Source organism: Lissotriton helveticus, chromosome 3_2, assembly GCF_964261635.1.
Source record: "Lissotriton helveticus chromosome 3_2, aLisHel1.1, whole genome shotgun sequence".
NCBI classification, from domain to species: Eukaryota; Metazoa; Chordata; class Amphibia; order Caudata; family Salamandridae; genus Lissotriton; species Lissotriton helveticus.
In genome coordinates, this window is record NC_136062.1 from 283,457,431 (window position 1) to 283,472,453 (window position 15,023).

General features: G+C 47.6%; 1 protein-coding gene across 5 annotated transcripts in view; it reads left to right on the forward strand.

Moving 5' to 3' along the window:
• TMEM266 (transmembrane protein 266) overlaps positions 1-15,023 on the forward strand; it is a 795,378-nt gene that overhangs the window by 500,727 nt on the left and 279,628 nt on the right. The gene's annotated exons all lie outside the window — the stretch shown is intronic.

Sequence of the window (15,023 nt, forward strand, 5' to 3'; positions counted from 1 at the left end):
TTTACCTGCAGACGGGGCACTAGCCCACACCACTGTAGTGTAGTTCCTATAAATCTAGATAGGATCTGCACGTTTAGACAACATAAAATAAGGGATTGGTGTCCAGACTGATTCCAGACACCCTCAAAAGATATGTTAGTCTGTAGACCAACTAGCTCAGAGTGCCACTGTGAGGCCCTCATACCAAGGAGCAAATAGTGTCTGGCAACTATCGAACATAACAACTCTGACCCCTCAGGGATCGTGGAAACAGTACAGTACTTTTCGCTAAGTAACTTGTGCTCACTTAGTCTCAGAGAAATATATAGAATAAACATTGAGGCGCTTCTCAATAAGCATTTATTGAACCAGCATCATTTTAGTATAAAATACGTGTGCTGCAACAACCATTAAATACCAAAAGAGAAGTGCCAATACTGATGATCTGTTTAACTTCTTATTCCCGAAGCAAAGACATCCTTATCAAAGCTTGGTCATGCTAATCAATAGCTTTTTTATTTTGACAAAAATCATTAATAAAGTACATCTTAGTCATATACTGTTCAAAAAAGTAGAAACCCAACCATGTTACATAGAAAATGGACACAAACAGTGAAATATTAAAATCTGACATACATTCTAAACTCAATCATGTCACAATCATTCCACACTCAATCATGCATTCACCACAGAAATACTCAACCCTATTGGGTATGAATAAACAAATGGGCTGAGTATTGCGTCTGCTCCGTGCTATACAATTATATAAATGAAATTCTAAAGTAAACTAATATTTTTGGAAATCAATCCAATAAATCATACTAATCAGAAAACACAGATTTTTTAAGAAAAATGAGTACACAATGTCAAGACCAATAGTGTAACAGTGTATTGACACTAAGGGAAAACAACAAAGGGCAGACACTAGGCACAACAGGGCCTACGCGTTTCGAATCCCTAGGAGTTGGGGGGGATTCTCATCAGGGCCAAGTAGCTTCTGCAAAAGAAAAGAAAGACTTTGTATCTATTTCTTTCTCAAACAAAGGACAAAAAGAATCTAACGAGTGCTAACACCACCCAGGGTCACATCTGCTTACCAATCAGGAATGTATCCTAGGACCAGGTCTAGATGTCACCTGTGATCAACAACAGAAAAGGAAAAAAGGAGGAATGGGTATGTGTCTGCACTATAGTCTTGGATCACACCTGCATGATGGAAATATTGACAAAAATTACCTTAATTAAGAAGGTAGTGTGTCCAAGGGGGTCAGGTCAAGTCGAAAAACGAAGCGGCCTGTGGGGAATACATACTAATTAGTGTCAGGGAGATGCGGTTGTGAATAAAAGGGGGGGGGGGGAGAAATATGCGGAGGGAGACTGACGCGTGGATCTTACCAGTGAATCTTTTTGCATCCGTGTCCAGGCACTTGGTTCACTGGCTTATGCAGTCGGGAAAGAATTTCGTCCGGCCTCTTGGGGAAAAGAAAGACCGTTTTAAAACAGCGTACAGGCACGGTGGAATTATTACTGCAGGTGAGCGAGCGGGACCTTAATTTGCTTACCGGCTGAAGGAATGGTCGCGTTTTGCAGGGTTTCTCGGCGTCTAAGGTCTCACTGATCTCACGCGCATGCGTAAAGAGTGTCAAGGGGAATGGAAGTTCCCATTTTATTAAAATCCTGTCTTATTGCGCATGCGTGTGGTTCCTGTAGTGTACCACTGGTTCCCCGTATAGTATGATTCTTTGCGCCAGCAGTTTCACCGATCTTTCGCACATGCCCACAAGGCTTCGTCTAGAGAAAGGGGGGGCTGCCGCCCCATAGGAATGCTATGTTAATGCGTATGCGCACAACTCTCACAGAGTGACACTGGTTTCCCGAGGAGGTGCCAAGTTCGAAAATATAGAATTGTAGAAAGATATCTAGTGCTTGAAACACCACAACCTGTAAATGCTGTAGAAGTACACAACCCTAACTATTAGAAATGGAGGAAAATATCATATACTTAAAATTGCATTACCTGTATATACTGAAGGTGCATAAAAGGGAACTGCCATGTACGCATTAGATTATTTACAACAAGGGGTGGTGATGGACAGAGTCTCTGAATTAAGCAGAGTACTCTCACCCAGTCAAGAGATCAGGGCTAGATCCAACACCGTTTTTTAGCTCATTGCACCATCCCAGTTTCAGAACCCGGCTGTATGCAAATTAGTCTGTCCCTGGCCCAGTGCATCATGGGAACAGGGCAGACCAGACTACAACAGCCAATTCTTACACTGGGAAGGAAACAAGCTTCCGGGGACCGGTTTCTGCCATTTCAGGCGTCTTCGGCCCGGCTTGCTTGAATCCTGATGGTGCAATGAGCAAGGGACTCACATCTGAGTATACCCTTCCACGCTTAGGGTGGACAAAATTATTTACAACAAGGGGTGGTGATGGACAGAGTCTCTGAATTAAGCAGAGTACTCTCACCCAGTCAAGAGATCAGGGCTAGATCCAACACCGTTTTTTAGCTCATTGCACCATCCCAGTTTCAGAACCCGGCTGTATGCAAATTAGTCTGTCCCTGGCCCAGTGCATCATGGGAACAGGGCAGACCAGACTACAACAGCCAATTCTTACACTGGGAAGGAAACAAGCTTCCGGGGACCGGTTTCTGCCATTTCAGGCGTCTTCGGCCCGGCTTGCTTGAATCCTGATGGTGCAATGAGCAAGGGACTCACATCTGAGTATACCCTTCCACGCTTAGGGTGGACAAAATTATTTACAACAAGGGGTGGTGATGGACAGAGTCTCTGAATTAAGCAGAGTACTCTCACCCAGTCAAGAGATCAGGGCTAGATCCAACACCGTTTTTTAGCTCATTGCACCATCCCAGTTTCAGAACCCGGCTGTATGCAAATTAGTCTGTCCCTGGCCCAGTGCATCATGGGAACAGGGCAGACCAGACTACAACAGCCAATTCTTACACTGGGAAGGAAACAAGCTTCCGGGGACCGGTTTCTGCCATTTCAGGCGTCTTCGGCCCGGCTTGCTTGAATCCTGATGGTGCAATGAGCAAGGGACTCACATCTGAGTATACCCTTCCACGCTTAGGGTGGACAAAATTATTTACAACAAGGGGTGGTGATGGACAGAGTCTCTGAATTAAGCAGAGTACTCTCACCCAGTCAAGAGATCAGGGCTAGATCCAACACCGTTTTTTAGCTCATTGCACCATCCCAGTTTCAGAACCCGGCTGTATGCAAATTAGTCTGTCCCTGGCCCAGTGCATCATGGGAACAGGGCAGACCAGACTACAACAGCCAATTCTTACACTGGGAAGGAAACAAGCTTCCGGGGACCGGTTTCTGCCATTTCAGGCGTCTTCGGCCCGGCTTGCTTGAATCCTGATGGTGCAATGAGCCAGGGACAGACTAATTTGCATATAGCCAGGTTCTGAGCTGGGATGGGGCAGTGAGATAAATAACGGTGATGGATCAAGCCCTGATCTTTGGACTGGGTAAGAGTGGTCTGCTTAATTCAGACACTCTGTTCATCACCACCCCCTTTTCTGAATCGTTTTTGGCCACTATAGGTGTGGCAGGGTATACTCAGACATGAGTCCCTTTCTCACTGCTCCATCAGGATTCAAGCAAGCCGGGCCGAAGAGGCTGAAATGCCAGAAACCGGTCCCCGGTAGCTTGTCTCCTTTCTGGTGAAGAATTGGCTTGGTAGTTTGGTCTGCTCTGTTCCCATGATGCTCTGGGCCAGGGACAGACTAATTTGCATATAGCCAGGTTCTGAGCTGGGATGGGGCAGTGAGATAAATAACGGTGATGGATCAAGCCCTGATCTTTGGACTGGGTAAGAGTGGTCTGCTTAATTCAGACACTCTGTTCATCACCACCCCCTTTTCTGAATCGTTTTTGGCCACTATAGGTGTGGCAGGGTATACTCAGACATGAGTCCCTTTCTCACTGCTCCATCAGGATTCAAGCAAGCCGGGCCGAAGAGGCTGAAATGCCAGAAACCGGTCCCCGGTAGCTTGTCTCCTTTCTGGTGAAGAATTGGCTTGGTAGTTTGGTCTGCTCTGTTCCCATGATGCTCTGGGCCAGGGACAGACTAATTTGCATATAGCCAGGTTCTGAGCTGGGATGGGGCAGTGAGATAAATAACGGTGATGGATCAAGCCCTGATCTTTGGACTGGGTAAGAGTGGTCTGCTTAATTCAGACACTCTGTTCATCACCACCCCCTTTTCTGAATCGTTTTTGGCCACTATAGGTGTGGCAGGGTATACTCAGACATGAGTCCCTTTCTCACTGCTCCATCAGGATTCAAGCAAGCCGGGCCGAAGAGGCTGAAATGCCAGAAACCGGTCCCCGGTAGCTTGTCTCCTTTCTGGTGAAGAATTGGCTTGGTAGTTTGGTCTGCTCTGTTCCCATGATGCTCTGGGCCAGGGACAGACTAATTTGCATATAGCCAGGTTCTGAGCTGGGATGGGGCAGTGAGATAAATAACGGTGATGGATCAAGCCCTGATCTTTGGACTGGGTAAGAGTGGTCTGCTTAATTCAGACACTCTGTTCATCACCACCCCCTTTTCTGAATCGTTTTTGGCCACTATAGGTGTGGCAGGGTATACTCAGACATGAGTCCCTTTCTCACTGCTCCATCAGGATTCAAGCAAGCCGGGCCGAAGAGGCTGAAATGCCAGAAACCGGTCCCCGGTAGCTTGTCTCCTTTCTGGTGAAGAATTGGCTTGGTAGTTTGGTCTGCTCTGTTCCCATGATGCTCTGGGCCAGGGACAGACTAATTTGCATATAGCCAGGTTCTGAGCTGGGATGGGGCAGTGAGATAAATAACGGTGATGGATCAAGCCCTGATCTTTGGACTGGGTAAGAGTGGTCTGCTTAATTCAGACACTCTGTTCATCACCACCCCCTTTTCTGAATCGTTTTTGGCCACTATAGGTGTGGCAGGGTATACTCAGACATGAGTCCCTTTCTCACTGCTCCATCAGGATTCAAGCAAGCCGGGCCGAAGAGGCTGAAATGCCAGAAACCGGTCCCCGGTAGCTTGTCTCCTTTCTGGTGAAGAATTGGCTTGGTAGTTTGGTCTGCTCTGTTCCCATGATGCTCTGGGCCAGGGACAGACTAATTTGCATATAGCCAGGTTCTGAGCTGGGATGGGGCAGTGAGATAAATAACGGTGATGGATCAAGCCCTGATCTTTGGACTGGGTAAGAGTGGTCTGCTTAATTCAGACACTCTGTTCATCACCACCCCCTTTTCTGAATCGTTTTTGGCCACTATAGGTGTGGCAGGGTATACTCAGACATGAGTCCCTTTCTCACTGCTCCATCAGGATTCAAGCAAGCCGGGCCGAAGAGGCTGAAATGCCAGAAACCGGTCCCCGGTAGCTTGTCTCCTTTCTGGTGAAGAATTGGCTTGGTAGTTTGGTCTGCTCTGTTCCCATGATGCTCTGGGCCAGGGACAGACTAATTTGCATATAGCCAGGTTCTGAGCTGGGATGGGGCAGTGAGATAAATAACGGTGATGGATCAAGCCCTGATCTTTGGACTGGGTAAGAGTGGTCTGCTTAATTCAGACACTCTGTTCATCACCACCCCCTTTTCTGAATCGTTTTTGGCCACTATAGGTGTGGCAGGGTATACTCAGACATGAGTCCCTTTCTCACTGCTCCATCAGGATTCAAGCAAGCCGGGCCGAAGAGGCTGAAATGCCAGAAACCGGTCCCCGGTAGCTTGTCTCCTTTCTGGTGAAGAATTGGCTTGGTAGTTTGGTCTGCTCTGTTCCCATGATGCTCTGGGCCAGGGACAGACTAATTTGCATATAGCCAGGTTCTGAGCTGGGATGGGGCAGTGAGATAAATAACGGTGATGGATCAAGCCCTGATCTTTGGACTGGGTAAGAGTGGTCTGCTTAATTCAGACACTCTGTTCATCACCACCCCCTTTTCTGAATCGTTTTTGGCCACTATAGGTGTGGCAGGGTATACTCAGACATGAGTCCCTTTCTCACTGCTCCATCAGGATTCAAGCAAGCCGGGCCGAAGAGGCTGAAATGCCAGAAACCGGTCCCCGGTAGCTTGTCTCCTTTCTGGTGAAGAATTGGCTTGGTAGTTTGGTCTGCTCTGTTCCCATGATGCTCTGGGCCAGGGACAGACTAATTTGCATATAGCCAGGTTCTGAGCTGGGATGGGGCAGTGAGATAAATAACGGTGATGGATCAAGCCCTGATCTTTGGACTGGGTAAGAGTGGTCTGCTTAATTCAGACACTCTGTTCATCACCACCCCCTTTTCTGAATCGTTTTTGGCCACTATAGGTGTGGCAGGGTATACTCAGACATGAGTCCCTTTCTCACTGCTCCATCAGGATTCAAGCAAGCCGGGCCGAAGAGGCTGAAATGCCAGAAACCGGTCCCCGGTAGCTTGTCTCCTTTCTGGTGAAGAATTGGCTTGGTAGTTTGGTCTGCTCTGTTCCCATGATGCTCTGGGCCAGGGACAGACTAATTTGCATATAGCCAGGTTCTGAGCTGGGATGGGGCAGTGAGATAAATAACGGTGATGGATCAAGCCCTGATCTTTGGACTGGGTAAGAGTGGTCTGCTTAATTCAGACACTCTGTTCATCACCACCCCCTTTTCTGAATCGTTTTTGGCCACTATAGGTGTGGCAGGGTATACTCAGACATGAGTCCCTTTCTCACTGCTCCATCAGGATTCAAGCAAGCCGGGCCGAAGAGGCTGAAATGCCAGAAACCGGTCCCCGGTAGCTTGTCTCCTTTCTGGTGAAGAATTGGCTTGGTAGTTTGGTCTGCTCTGTTCCCATGATGCTCTGGGCCAGGGACAGACTAATTTGCATATAGCCAGGTTCTGAGCTGGGATGGGGCAGTGAGATAAATAACGGTGATGGATCAAGCCCTGATCTTTGGACTGGGTAAGAGTGGTCTGCTTAATTCAGACACTCTGTTCATCACCACCCCCTTTTCTGAATCGTTTTTGGCCACTATAGGTGTGGCAGGGTATACTCAGACATGAGTCCCTTTCTCACTGCTCCATCAGGATTCAAGCAAGCCGGGCCGAAGAGGCTGAAATGCCAGAAACCGGTCCCCGGTAGCTTGTCTCCTTTCTGGTGAAGAATTGGCTTGGTAGTTTGGTCTGCTCTGTTCCCATGATGCTCTGGGCCAGGGACAGACTAATTTGCATATAGCCAGGTTCTGAGCTGGGATGGGGCAGTGAGATAAATAACGGTGATGGATCAAGCCCTGATCTTTGGACTGGGTAAGAGTGGTCTGCTTAATTCAGACACTCTGTTCATCACCACCCCCTTTTCTGAATCGTTTTTGGCCACTATAGGTGTGGCAGGGTATACTCAGACATGAGTCCCTTTCTCACTGCTCCATCAGGATTCAAGCAAGCCGGGCCGAAGAGGCTGAAATGCCAGAAACCGGTCCCCGGTAGCTTGTCTCCTTTCTGGTGAAGAATTGGCTTGATAGTTTGGTCTGCTCTGTTCCCATGATGCTCTGGGCCAGGGACAGACTAATTTGCATATAGCCAGGTTCTGAGCTGGGATGGGGCAGTGAGATAAATAACGGTGATGGATCAAGCCCTGATCTTTGGACTGGGTAAGAGTGGTCTGCTTAATTCAGACACTCTGTTCATCACCACCCCCTTTTCTGAATCGTTTTTGGCCACTATAGGTGTGGCAGGGTATACTCAGACATGAGTCCCTTTCTCACTGCTCCATCAGGATTCAAGCAAGCCGGGCCGAAGAGGCTGAAATGCCAGAAACCGGTCCCCGGTAGCTTGTCTCCTTTCTGGTGAAGAATTGGCTTGGTAGTTTGGTCTGCTCTGTTCCCATGATGCTCTGGGCCAGGGACAGACTAATTTGCATATAGCCAGGTTCTGAGCTGGGATGGGGCAGTGAGATAAATAACGGTGATGGATCAAGCCCTGATCTTTGGACTGGGTAAGAGTGGTCTGCTTAATTCAGACACTCTGTTCATCACCACCCCCTTTTCTGAATCGTTTTTGGCCACTATAGGTGTGGCAGGGTATACTCAGACATGAGTCCCTTTCTCACTGCTCCATCAGGATTCAAGCAAGCCGGGCCGAAGAGGCTGAAATGCCAGAAACCGGTCCCCGGTAGCTTGTCTCCTTTCTGGTGAAGAATTGGCTTGGTAGTTTGGTCTGCTCTGTTCCCATGATGCTCTGGGCCAGGGACAGACTAATTTGCATATAGCCAGGTTCTGAGCTGGGATGGGGCAGTGAGATAAATAACGGTGATGGATCAAGCCCTGATCTTTGGACTGGGTAAGAGTGGTCTGCTTAATTCAGACACTCTGTTCATCACCACCCCCTTTTCTGAATCGTTTTTGGCCACTATAGGTGTGGCAGGGTATACTCAGACATGAGTCCCTTTCTCACTGCTCCATCAGGATTCAAGCAAGCCGGGCCGAAGAGGCTGAAATGCCAGAAACCGGTCCCCGGTAGCTTGTCTCCTTTCTGGTGAAGAATTGGCTTGGTAGTTTGGTCTGCTCTGTTCCCATGATGCTCTGGGCCAGGGACAGACTAATTTGCATATAGCCAGGTTCTGAGCTGGGATGGGGCAGTGAGATAAATAACGGTGATGGATCAAGCCCTGATCTTTGGACTGGGTAAGAGTGGTCTGCTTAATTCAGACACTCTGTTCATCACCACCCCCTTTTCTGAATCGTTTTTGGCCACTATAGGTGTGGCAGGGTATACTCAGACATGAGTCCCTTTCTCACTGCTCCATCAGGATTCAAGCAAGCCGGGCCGAAGAGGCTGAAATGCCAGAAACCGGTCCCCGGTAGCTTGTCTCCTTTCTGGTGAAGAATTGGCTTGGTAGTTTGGTCTGCTCTGTTCCCATGATGCTCTGGGCCAGGGACAGACTAATTTGCATATAGCCAGGTTCTGAGCTGGGATGGGGCAGTGAGATAAATAACGGTGATGGATCAAGCCCTGATCTTTGGACTGGGTAAGAGTGGTCTGCTTAATTCAGACACTCTGTTCATCACCACCCCCTTTTCTGAATCGTTTTTGGCCACTATAGGTGTGGCAGGGTATACTCAGACATGAGTCCCTTTCTCACTGCTCCATCAGGATTCAAGCAAGCCGGGCCGAAGAGGCTGAAATGCCAGAAACCGGTCCCCGGTAGCTTGTCTCCTTTCTGGTGAAGAATTGGCTTGGTAGTTTGGTCTGCTCTGTTCCCATGATGCTCTGGGCCAGGGACAGACTAATTTGCATATAGCCAGGTTCTGAGCTGGGATGGGGCAGTGAGATAAATAACGGTGATGGATCAAGCCCTGATCTTTGGACTGGGTAAGAGTGGTCTGCTTAATTCAGACACTCTGTTCATCACCACCCCCTTTTCTGAATCGTTTTTGGCCACTATAGGTGTGGCAGGGTATACTCAGACATGAGTCCCTTTCTCACTGCTCCATCAGGATTCAAGCAAGCCGGGCCGAAGAGGCTGAAATGCCAGAAACCGGTCCCCGGTAGCTTGTCTCCTTTCTGGTGAAGAATTGGCTTGGTAGTTTGGTCTGCTCTGTTCCCATGATGCTCTGGGCCAGGGACAGACTAATTTGCATATAGCCAGGTTCTGAGCTGGGATGGGGCAGTGAGATAAATAACGGTGATGGATCAAGCCCTGATCTTTGGACTGGGTAAGAGTGGTCTGCTTAATTCAGACACTCTGTTCATCACCACCCCCTTTTCTGAATCGTTTTTGGCCACTATAGGTGTGGCAGGGTATACTCAGACATGAGTCCCTTTCTCACTGCTCCATCAGGATTCAAGCAAGCCGGGCCGAAGAGGCTGAAATGCCAGAAACCGGTCCCCGGTAGCTTGTCTCCTTTCTGGTGAAGAATTGGCTTGGTAGTTTGGTCTGCTCTGTTCCCATGATGCTCTGGGCCAGGGACAGACTAATTTGCATATAGCCAGGTTCTGAGCTGGGATGGGGCAGTGAGATAAATAACGGTGATGGATCAAGCCCTGATCTTTGGACTGGGTAAGAGTGGTCTGCTTAATTCAGACACTCTGTTCATCACCACCCCCTTTTCTGAATCGTTTTTGGCCACTATAGGTGTGGCAGGGTATACTCAGACATGAGTCCCTTTCTCACTGCTCCATCAGGATTCAAGCAAGCCGGGCCGAAGAGGCTGAAATGCCAGAAACCGGTCCCCGGTAGCTTGTCTCCTTTCTGGTGAAGAATTGGCTTGGTAGTTTGGTCTGCTCTGTTCCCATGATGCTCTGGGCCAGGGACAGACTAATTTGCATATAGCCAGGTTCTGAGCTGGGATGGGGCAGTGAGATAAATAACGGTGATGGATCAAGCCCTGATCTTTGGACTGGGTAAGAGTGGTCTGCTTAATTCAGACACTCTGTTCATCACCACCCCCTTTTCTGAATCGTTTTTGGCCACTATAGGTGTGGCAGGGTATACTCAGACATGAGTCCCTTTCTCACTGCTCCATCAGGATTCAAGCAAGCCGGGCCGAAGAGGCTGAAATGCCAGAAACCGGTCCCCGGTAGCTTGTCTCCTTTCTGGTGAAGAATTGGCTTGGTAGTTTGGTCTGCTCTGTTCCCATGATGCTCTGGGCCAGGGACAGACTAATTTGCATATAGCCAGGTTCTGAGCTGGGATGGGGCAGTGAGATAAATAACGGTGATGGATCAAGCCCTGATCTTTGGACTGGGTAAGAGTGGTCTGCTTAATTCAGACACTCTGTTCATCACCACCCCCTTTTCTGAATCGTTTTTGGCCACTATAGGTGTGGCAGGGTATACTCAGACATGAGTCCCTTTCTCACTGCTCCATCAGGATTCAAGCAAGCCGGGCCGAAGAGGCTGAAATGCCAGAAACCGGTCCCCGGTAGCTTGTCTCCTTTCTGGTGAAGAATTGGCTTGGTAGTTTGGTCTGCTCTGTTCCCATGATGCTCTGGGCCAGGGACAGACTAATTTGCATATAGCCAGGTTCTGAGCTGGGATGGGGCAGTGAGATAAATAACGGTGATGGATCAAGCCCTGATCTTTGGACTGGGTAAGAGTGGTCTGCTTAATTCAGACACTCTGTTCATCACCACCCCCTTTTCTGAATCGTTTTTGGCCACTATAGGTGTGGCAGGGTATACTCAGACATGAGTCCCTTTCTCACTGCTCCATCAGGATTCAAGCAAGCCGGGCCGAAGAGGCTGAAATGCCAGAAACCGGTCCCCGGTAGCTTGTCTCCTTTCTGGTGAAGAATTGGCTTGGTAGTTTGGTCTGCTCTGTTCCCATGATGCTCTGGGCCAGGGACAGACTAATTTGCATATAGCCAGGTTCTGAGCTGGGATGGGGCAGTGAGATAAATAACGGTGATGGATCAAGCCCTGATCTTTGGACTGGGTAAGAGTGGTCTGCTTAATTCAGACACTCTGTTCATCACCACCCCCTTTTCTGAATCGTTTTTGGCCACTATAGGTGTGGCAGGGTATACTCAGACATGAGTCCCTTTCTCACTGCTCCATCAGGATTCAAGCAAGCCGGGCCGAAGAGGCTGAAATGCCAGAAACCGGTCCCCGGTAGCTTGTCTCCTTTCTGGTGAAGAATTGGCTTGGTAGTTTGGTCTGCTCTGTTCCCATGATGCTCTGGGCCAGGGACAGACTAATTTGCATATAGCCAGGTTCTGAGCTGGGATGGGGCAGTGAGATAAATAACGGTGATGGATCAAGCCCTGATCTTTGGACTGGGTAAGAGTGGTCTGCTTAATTCAGACACTCTGTTCATCACCACCCCCTTTTCTGAATCGTTTTTGGCCACTATAGGTGTGGCAGGGTATACTCAGACATGAGTCCCTTTCTCACTGCTCCATCAGGATTCAAGCAAGCCGGGCCGAAGAGGCTGAAATGCCAGAAACCGGTCCCCGGTAGCTTGTCTCCTTTCTGGTGAAGAATTGGCTTGGTAGTTTGGTCTGCTCTGTTCCCATGATGCTCTGGGCCAGGGACAGACTAATTTGCATATAGCCAGGTTCTGAGCTGGGATGGGGCAGTGAGATAAATAACGGTGATGGATCAAGCCCTGATCTTTGGACTGGGTAAGAGTGGTCTGCTTAATTCAGACACTCTGTTCATCACCACCCCCTTTTCTGAATCGTTTTTGGCCACTATAGGTGTGGCAGGGTATACTCAGACATGAGTCCCTTTCTCACTGCTCCATCAGGATTCAAGCAAGCCGGGCCGAAGAGGCTGAAATGCCAGAAACCGGTCCCCGGTAGCTTGTCTCCTTTCTGGTGAAGAATTGGCTTGGTAGTTTGGTCTGCTCTGTTCCCATGATGCTCTGGGCCAGGGACAGACTAATTTGCATATAGCCAGGTTCTGAGCTGGGATGGGGCAGTGAGATAAATAACGGTGATGGATCAAGCCCTGATCTTTGGACTGGGTAAGAGTGGTCTGCTTAATTCAGACACTCTGTTCATCACCACCCCCTTTTCTGAATCGTTTTTGGCCACTATAGGTGTGGCAGGGTATACTCAGACATGAGTCCCTTTCTCACTGCTCCATCAGGATTCAAGCAAGCCGGGCCGAAGAGGCTGAAATGCCAGAAACCGGTCCCCGGTAGCTTGTCTCCTTTCTGGTGAAGAATTGGCTTGGTAGTTTGGTCTGCTCTGTTCCCATGATGCTCTGGGCCAGGGACAGACTAATTTGCATATAGCCAGGTTCTGAGCTGGGATGGGGCAGTGAGATAAATAACGGTGATGGATCAAGCCCTGATCTTTGGACTGGGTAAGAGTGGTCTGCTTAATTCAGACACTCTGTTCATCACCACCCCCTTTTCTGAATCATGTACGCATTAGATGGCGGACACGTCCAAATGCAAGTGAAACAGAGGTGGAGTCCCTTAAAGTTTATATATCTCAGATAGTTCGTTCAGTCCACTCACAGCTGTATCAAACTTTACAATTAGATAGGCTTCCCTCTTCGACAGTTTTTGATCCCAGTGTCCACCGCGCAGATCTTTTTCAACTCGGGAAATCACAGTCCATTTAATGTCACTTAAGAGGTGTTTGCAACGTCTCCAATGATTGACTAGGGGTGCAGTTTCTACTCCATTTTTTATCCTGGATTTGTGTTGGGCAATTCTATTTCGTACTTCTTGGTTTGTCTTTCCTATATATAGGAGTCCACAAGGACAGACGATTCCGTAAACTACGAACTTAGATTTGCAGTTGCTGAAACATTTTGAAATAGAATTCATTCCTGATTGGTAAGCAGATGTGACCCTGGGTGGTGTTAGCACTCGTTAGATTCTTTTTGTCCTTTGTTTGAGAAAGAAATAGATACAAAGTCTTTCTTTTCTTTTGCAGAAGCTACTTGGCCCTGATGAGAATCCCCCCCAACTCCTAGGGATTCGAAACGCGTAGGCCCTGTTGTGCCTAGTGTCTGCCCTTTGTTGTTTTCCCTTAGTGTCAATACACTGTTACACTATTGGTCTTGACATTGTGTACTCATTTTTCTTAAAAAATCTGTGTTTTCTGATTAGTATGATTTATTGGATTGATTTCCAAAAATATTAGTTTACTTTAGAATTTCATTTATATAATTGTATAGCACGGAGCAGACGCAATACTCAGCCCATTTGTTTATTCATACCCAATAGGGTTGAGTATTTCTGTGGTGAATGCATGATTGAGTGTGGAATGATTGTGACATGATTGAGTTTAGAATGTATGTCAGATTTTAATATTTCACTGTTTGTGTCCATTTTCTATGTAACATGGTTGGGTTTCTACTTTTTTGAACAGTATATGACTAAGATGTACTTTATTAATGATTTTTGTCAAAATAAAAAAGCTATTGATTAGCATGACCAAGCTTTGATAAGGATGTCTTTGCTTCGGGAATAAGAAGTTAAACAGATCATCAGTATTGGCACTTCTCTTTTGGTATTTAGTGATTACGGCTCAGCCTTACTGATTAGAGCCAACCCCAGTTGTTTTCAGGCAACAACCATTAGACAGAAACATGTATACGGTTATAAGCACCAACAGGATAAAGAAAAGGTAGTATTCTACCATAGTGCTAAAACAATGAATGTATGCAGGCATATGAAAACATGACAACAATAATGCGTACTCCTAAGATGCTAACCCTAACTTCGTACCCAAGTGTACCTGGCATGTATGTAGGTGTGTGGCCAAGAATCCCCCTAGGAAAAAGTCAACCCGATTACCTGATGTGAGAGAATGAAGAACCCCGTCTTGGTCTCGAGTTGGACACCCCGCAAGGGATGTTAGGCCACTGCCTGCTGGAGTGTCTGCGTGCAGGGATTTCAGCGGCTCGTGTCAGCATGGAAGTCTTTTTCTTCTCTCCTATACCCAGCGAGGATCTGGTACGTATATACCCGAAAGGTACTCTCAGGGGTTCTACCTAGATGTGTCATGGTAGTTGTGGGCATGTCGGCCAAGGATGATGATAGTGGTGACCCTTATACAGAGTTATTATGCAGAAGATGGTAATCATGCTGTGAAATTGAGAGTCATAATGCATAATAAACGGGCTAGTTTTCAGAGAAAACCACACATTATGCGGCTGCTAACTAGGTGAAAGGTCAGCGCCAGAACCGTTATGTGGAACAATGGTAGGACAAAATGTAGGTACATGGTTGTGCAACTATCTAGGCCTATTTCGGGGTACATTTGGGTTCATAACACCCACTCCTCATCCGACTGGACGACTAAGTAACAGATGCTAAAATATGCCTGTCTAAAAAGAGTATTAAAACATTTAACAACATGGTATGTGTTTAAAAATTGCTGTAAAAGTTAAAAAAGCAATGTAAGTCAACTAAAAAGTCCATATACTGCTAGGCCAGCTGAGCATGCCGAAAGCCGTGGTGCTCAGTGAGAGCAAAAGAGAAAAAACAAAACAAAAATTATGTTTTCAAATTCCTATTTAGGTTGTTTTTGTAAAATGCCGAATTGTTCCCAGCACCCGGAGAGCCAAATGTTTGTGTCCTGGGTAGGAGACACAACATCAC